This window comes from Hemiscyllium ocellatum, unplaced genomic scaffold, assembly GCF_020745735.1.
Source record: "Hemiscyllium ocellatum isolate sHemOce1 unplaced genomic scaffold, sHemOce1.pat.X.cur. scaffold_667_pat_ctg1, whole genome shotgun sequence".
Taxonomy (NCBI): Eukaryota; Metazoa; Chordata; class Chondrichthyes; order Orectolobiformes; family Hemiscylliidae; genus Hemiscyllium; species Hemiscyllium ocellatum.
The window spans coordinates 174,085-180,121 of record NW_026869160.1 but is presented as its reverse complement, the minus strand read 5'-3'; the positions used below and the strand labels follow the sequence as shown (position 1 = coordinate 180,121).

Here is a 6,037-nt window from a genome sequence, read left to right as displayed (position 1 = left end):
CACCATCATGACAGCAGAGAGACTTCACAAAATTCCCCTGGAACATCAACGCAGCGGGGATCGAAGCAGCATTTTAACAATGCTGCAGCGGTGGAGCTGACCAGCTGAAATGGCAGTGGTGGGATTCAAACTCGCCATGTACAGAACAGGAACCGGGATCCAGCGCCTTCGACCGCTCGGCCACGCTACCAGACAGCGCCGCCGCGCATTTTCTTGCATTTCGGATTGTGCTCCTGCATAACCACACATGCTAAGTCACATGAAAAGGGTTCCATGGTCCCACTCCGACTCGCACAGCTGCTGGGATGTGCCCAGCTACAATGACAATTTCGCAGCAGATAATGAAATCCCATCAATCCAGGCAAAAATCAATGGTAAGCTGAGTCTATCTTCTCAGACTCTTTTCAACCAGAAATGTATCTTTGACTGCATGAGAATATATGTTCGGTTATGATTTGGTCAAATCACCATGAGCTGCTTGACATTACTTCAATTTCGATTCTTGCTTTGCTGAATGATTTCACCCATTGCTGGAAACAGGACAACTTCCACATTTACACGGAACACAAAACACACCGGACTACAGAGAAAATGCACAAAGCTGAGCAGGCCGTGTTCCACATTATACCGTGCAGCATCGTTTCAGTCACTGTGTCTGTTTTGCAGAATAAGAGTTCCAAAGAATGTTCTCCACCCTAAAACCGGAGGTAGCATTACAACCCGAGAACGACAGATCACATTGGGAGGATGCTCTGACCTCGGGGCCAGTTCGAGATGCCACTTTCCTTGCCTTTTACCTTAACCGTGCAATTGGCTGCAGGGATGTTCACACCTGGACATGAGCCACATCGATACCAACTGAATAGGAAACCTGTGTGGGAATCGACAAGAAGCGACTCAATAAATTTTGCTAAACTCCATGATGCTTATTAGAAATGCAGTTTCTGCTCACGTCAATTTAAAAGGCAGTTTCTGAACATGGTAACAGAAGTTCCTACTCACCCCACCCCCACTGCGGAAGAGGTGCTAACTGCCCTTGACTGCTTTTTGTTCTCAATGTGAAGAGCTCTCCCGCATGAGTCACCTTCACGTCTCTTGTTGCTGAGTGACTCACAAAGAAGGAGTTTCACCAGAGCTGCAACTGCCTCACTTTCCCACTCGCCCTCCCGTTTACATTTTCCTGCTCGTCAGTGATTTAAAGAAAACCAAAAGGTTGCGATGTCATTCTGTAGCCTCTCTGTCAATTCCTCCGTTTCAGTTCCAACACGGCTTAGATCTCGGGGCTCACCTTAATACTAGCGACGCTATGAAATCACAAGTCCAGAGGTTCCTCTGAGAGTGTAATTTCTTTCATTGCTGTTGCTGATTGAATGAGTCACTATAACGTGCGAACTGATCCAAACCATGATTCAGCACCTCTGCTGCCAATTCTCGCACGTTGAATAACGACAGGCAGCTTCCAAATGAGGCCTTGCAGAGACGACTTTGGGGTACATTTGTCAGACAGACCAGTTGAGGAATCCGTGGCGTACTGTGACACCAGCGCATCAGCTTCTTCCCTGTCTTTGAACCGGCCCGCCTGCGCAAGGAATGCAAATACGGTACTGCTTTTTGTGGAAGATTCAGAACGCGGTAACTACACTCTGAAACAGAATGGCATATGATCAGACCCAGCTTGGAGAAAACCTTTACAATGCTTTGCAAACGAATTTAATGGAATTGCATTACATTTCACAAAGAGAGCAGATTTGTTCGAGCGATTTCGAAGGCAGGTTTGCAGATGGGAAAGCAAGCAAGAAAGCTCCGTTCTTGTCCGTGTAAAAGGCTGCAATTGAAGAACAAAGCAGTTTCTGCCCAGTTTCGAACTGGGGACCTTTCGCGTGTTAGGCGAATGTGATGACCACTACACTACAGAAACAAGCCTGCGCCGGCCGCGCCGCGGCTCTGTGGCATCCAGCACTGAAAGTTGAAGCCATTCTCCGTTTCACCTTTCTTTTTCCAATAGCGCGTTGTTGTCCAGGGTAATTGACATCTTGAAAAATTTTTTAAAAACAAACGTGAAATTGGTGACAAAATATAGACAAGGATGTGGTCAATGTTTGGACTGTAGAGTGAGGTGGAATAGGCTGGGACAAGTTTCCCGGCAGCATAACGGCTGCGACATGATTTTATGGAAGGGTTTTGAACTGAGTATTTACGTGTTTTACCCAAGCTAGGGTGAGTTGGAAACTCGGGAGCATAGGTTTAAGGTGAGTGCTCTGAAATTGACAAAGGAACAGAGGCACATTTCCCACACACAAGGTTGTGCGTGTATGGAATGAGCTACCAGAGGAAGTGGAGGAGGCTATTGCACTCAGAAAATTTCAATGGTAATCGGATCAGTTTCTGGATAGGGTGGGTTCAGAGGGATTGAGGCCAAATGCTGGGGAACGGGACTTGTTTAAGTTTGGATATGTGGTGAGCATGGATGAGATACCCCAAAGTATCTGTTTCCACGCGGTGTACCCCAATAACGTTGTGTTTGAAAGGATTACTTTTTAGCGGAGCTTGCCTTCGCAGTCTGTAGCACAATCATTTAGACTGTTCGACTGCTCACGGGAAAGGTAGTATTGTGAAACACTGCAGAAACGAACGACTTCCTTACTTTTGCTGTGACTGACCATACTTCGTGAAGTTTTCCCAGATCCTCAGTTGAGGATTTTTGCTGCTGGAAGTTACCTCAGAAGCCCTGTTAACTCGTAATGTATTGAGCGAATCGCAAACAGAAAGCATTTAACACGGAACACAAACAAAACTGGCATACCTAATGCATGTTCAGACACAGCGAAGCATGAATGCTAAATGTGAGACAGTCCGAGGGCATGAGGCATAAAGTAACCTCACAACTAACAACTGGGCAATTCCAAACTACTCTTTCAAACATACTGCAGCCTTAGTGCACCACCACTTCCCAGACAATGCTGAAAAGAGAGAAAGAAAGAATATAATAAGTATGGGCCATAAAAAAGTGAATTTCACCAATCACAGTCTCGATTAGATTACCTTTCCCTTCCGGTGTCTCCAAGACGGAAATGAAGGAAATGGGAGAAATTCAATAACATATTCAGTGGAAAGAATTTCCCATTCGCCAGAAAGCCAAATAACGATGAATCGACTCAGCGCAGGACTTTGTTTCACAACAGCGATGAAATAACAGTCTCCATTCGGTTCCAGTAAAAACTCAACTTGCCTGGAACGGAAACCAAGCGCTGAGCTGTTTGCGATTTTCTGCAGGGGTGGCGAGCAACCTTAATGACAGCAGAGAGACTTCACAAAATTCCCCTGGAACATCAACGCAGCGGGGATCGAAGCAGCATTTTAACAATGCTGCGGCGGAGGAGCTGACCAGCTGAAACGGCAGTGGTGGGATTCGAACTCGCTAAATACAGGACAGGAGCCTGGATCCAGCGCCTTAGACCGCTCGGCCACACTACCAGACAGCGCCATCTACCAATCCTGCTCCACCATTCAATGGGAAACAGCTGACCATCCAGCTCAGTCTCCTGTTCCTGCTGTGCTCCAATCCCCTTTCATGACTTTACCTCGACCTCATGACCGTACCTGGGCGGCACGGTGGCACAGTGGTTAGCACTGCTGCCTCACCATGCCAGGGACCTCGGTTCAATTCCCACCTCAGGCGACTGTCTGTGTGGAGTTTGCACAGACTTCTCCCTGTGTCTGCGTGGGTTTTCTCCGGGTGCTCCGGTTTCCTCCCACAGTCCAAAGATGTGTGGGTCAGGTGAGTTGGCCATGCTAAATTGCCCGTAGTGTGAGGTAAGGGGTAATGTGGCGGGTCGGTGTGGACTTGTTGGGCCGAAGGGCCTGTTTCCACCACTGTAAGTAATCTAAAAAAAAACTGTATCAAAGTCCTCCTTTGGCTTCATTGCCTTTTGTTCCAGTGACGTTGTGGTGTTACTATGGGGGTGTAGGCAGGGGTAATGTGATGGTGCTGCCTCCTGGAGGTTAAACTCAGCGTCCCTCATCATCCTGCAGTAACATCAACTGGGTTTCAGCAACTAGAGATAGAAACCATTTCCAGGATATGGGCATCACTGGCTCAGCCAGCATTTATTCCCCATCTCTAGTTACCCTTGAGAAGATGGTAGTGAGCTGCTGTCTTGTACCATTCACAGTCCATTTGGGGCAGAGAGACCGAAAATGCTGTCAGGGAGAGTGTTGCAGGATTTTGGCCGAGTGATTTTCTATCTTTGACTCTTCAAACTCTGAGTAACTTAATCACAATCTGCACATGAGTTTGAGATTTCAGTCTGCAAATCTTCACCATCTAGCACCCTGTATAAAGGAATACGTACAGGTTAGAAATTCAGAACAGACAATTCTAGTTTCTCTGTAATATCTTTTTTCCCCTTTCTTCCCCAAAAGCTGAAACCCTCCAGCCCACTTACTCTCTCCCACCATTCTGACTCTGCTGCCCCTAATGTACACCCTCCCCATTCCCATGGAGTTACTGATAAACAGATCCATGCCACCACTTCCCGTCCCTGGTTAGACTCTGCACCCTTTCTGGGTTCACTTCCTTTCCCTTCAGTTGCTGCAAGTCAATAATGTAACAGCAGAATGAAACAAAAGGAAACAGAAAGGGAGGGGGCAGATCCTGGACAGAAGAGGAACCTTCAGGCCGGGAGAATGCGTCAGATCCTTCTTTGTTTCCCATTAGTTGATTCCCACCATTACAATGAATTGGGGGTGGAGAGAGGTCCTACATGAGTGTGGTGACATTTTGACACCCCAACACATCAATACTATAAGTAGATGCATTCCTCCTCCAGCCAATCACAGTGTGAAAAACTTTCCGCAAAGTATACTTACCCAAAGCACATGCTCCAAAACCCGCTCACATTCTGTACGTGTGCAGTGCGGGGTTTCCCCACACACGTGTGGTCCCCGTCTCAGGGATTGTGGGAGTTGTAGGCCTCATGAAGCCACTGGAGCCCTGTCTCTGGAAAGTGAATGAAAAGTGTGGACTGGAGTATGTTGTGTGTAGGATTCCCATTCAGACACACAGAACAAATGGACTGTCACTGAGTTTTACTGAGACACCTGCTTCCACAACCTGATTTTCTGATGTAAGGAACATAGATTCAGCCAACTGGGGCATGGGGTTGTTAATAGGAGGAGCAGATTTTAAGCAGAGGTGGCTCAATGGTTAGTATTGCTGACTCACAGCATCAGGGACCTGAATTGGATTCCAGCCTTAGGTGACTGTGTGGAGTTTACACGTTCTCCCTGTGTCTGTGTGGGTTTACTCTGGGTGCTCCAGTTTCATCCTACAGTCCAAAGATGTGCAGGTTAGGAGGATTGGATATGCTAAATTCCCACAGTGTCCATGCCTGTGCAGGTTAAGCCATTAACCATGGGAAATACAGGGAATGGGGGAGTCTGAATGGGATGCTCATTATAGGGTTGGTGTGGACTCCATGGACGAATACCCTGTTTCTGCACTGTAGGGATTCTATTTTATTCTCATGGAGAAGAATGTACCTTTCTCAATGTGCTGTGAATCTGTGGCATTCCCTATTCAAAATGCAGTGGACGCCAGGACAATGAGCAGATTTAATGAAGAGATACAGATGTTGAATTTGCAATGAGATGAAGGGTGAGAGAGAGCAGGTGGGAAAATCCAGCTGAGACCGAGGTGAGCTCAATCATCACCGTATTAAATGGTGGGGCTGGTTTGAAGGGCTGCACTGCCTCTCCTGTGCCCAGTGCTCATCTTCTTACGGTAATAACTGGAAAGCTGAATCCAAAACTCACCACCTTCACCAAAGGAGATTTTTGGAAAAAGCAGGATAGTCAGGTGGAGTAGTGTTCCAAACTTAGATAGTGAGGAAGCTTGTAGGAGATAATGATTTTGCAATTTTAAACTGAGATGAGTCAAAAATCACACAACAGGTGAGAGTCCAACAGGTGTAATTGGATCATGATGAAAGAGCAACGCTCCAAAATCTAGTGTGCTTCCAATTAAACCTGAAGGACT

The 6,037-nt window shown here is 46.8% G+C and overlaps 1 non-coding gene across 1 annotated transcript; it reads right to left on the bottom strand.

The window, feature by feature from the left end:
- Window positions 1-1,845: 1,845 nt before the first annotated feature.
- trnav-aac (transfer RNA valine (anticodon AAC)) lies at window positions 1,846-1,918 on the bottom strand. The gene has a single exon. It is a non-coding gene; the product is annotated as a tRNA-Val (tRNA).
- Between the last annotated feature and the right edge of the window lie 4,119 nt (window positions 1,919-6,037).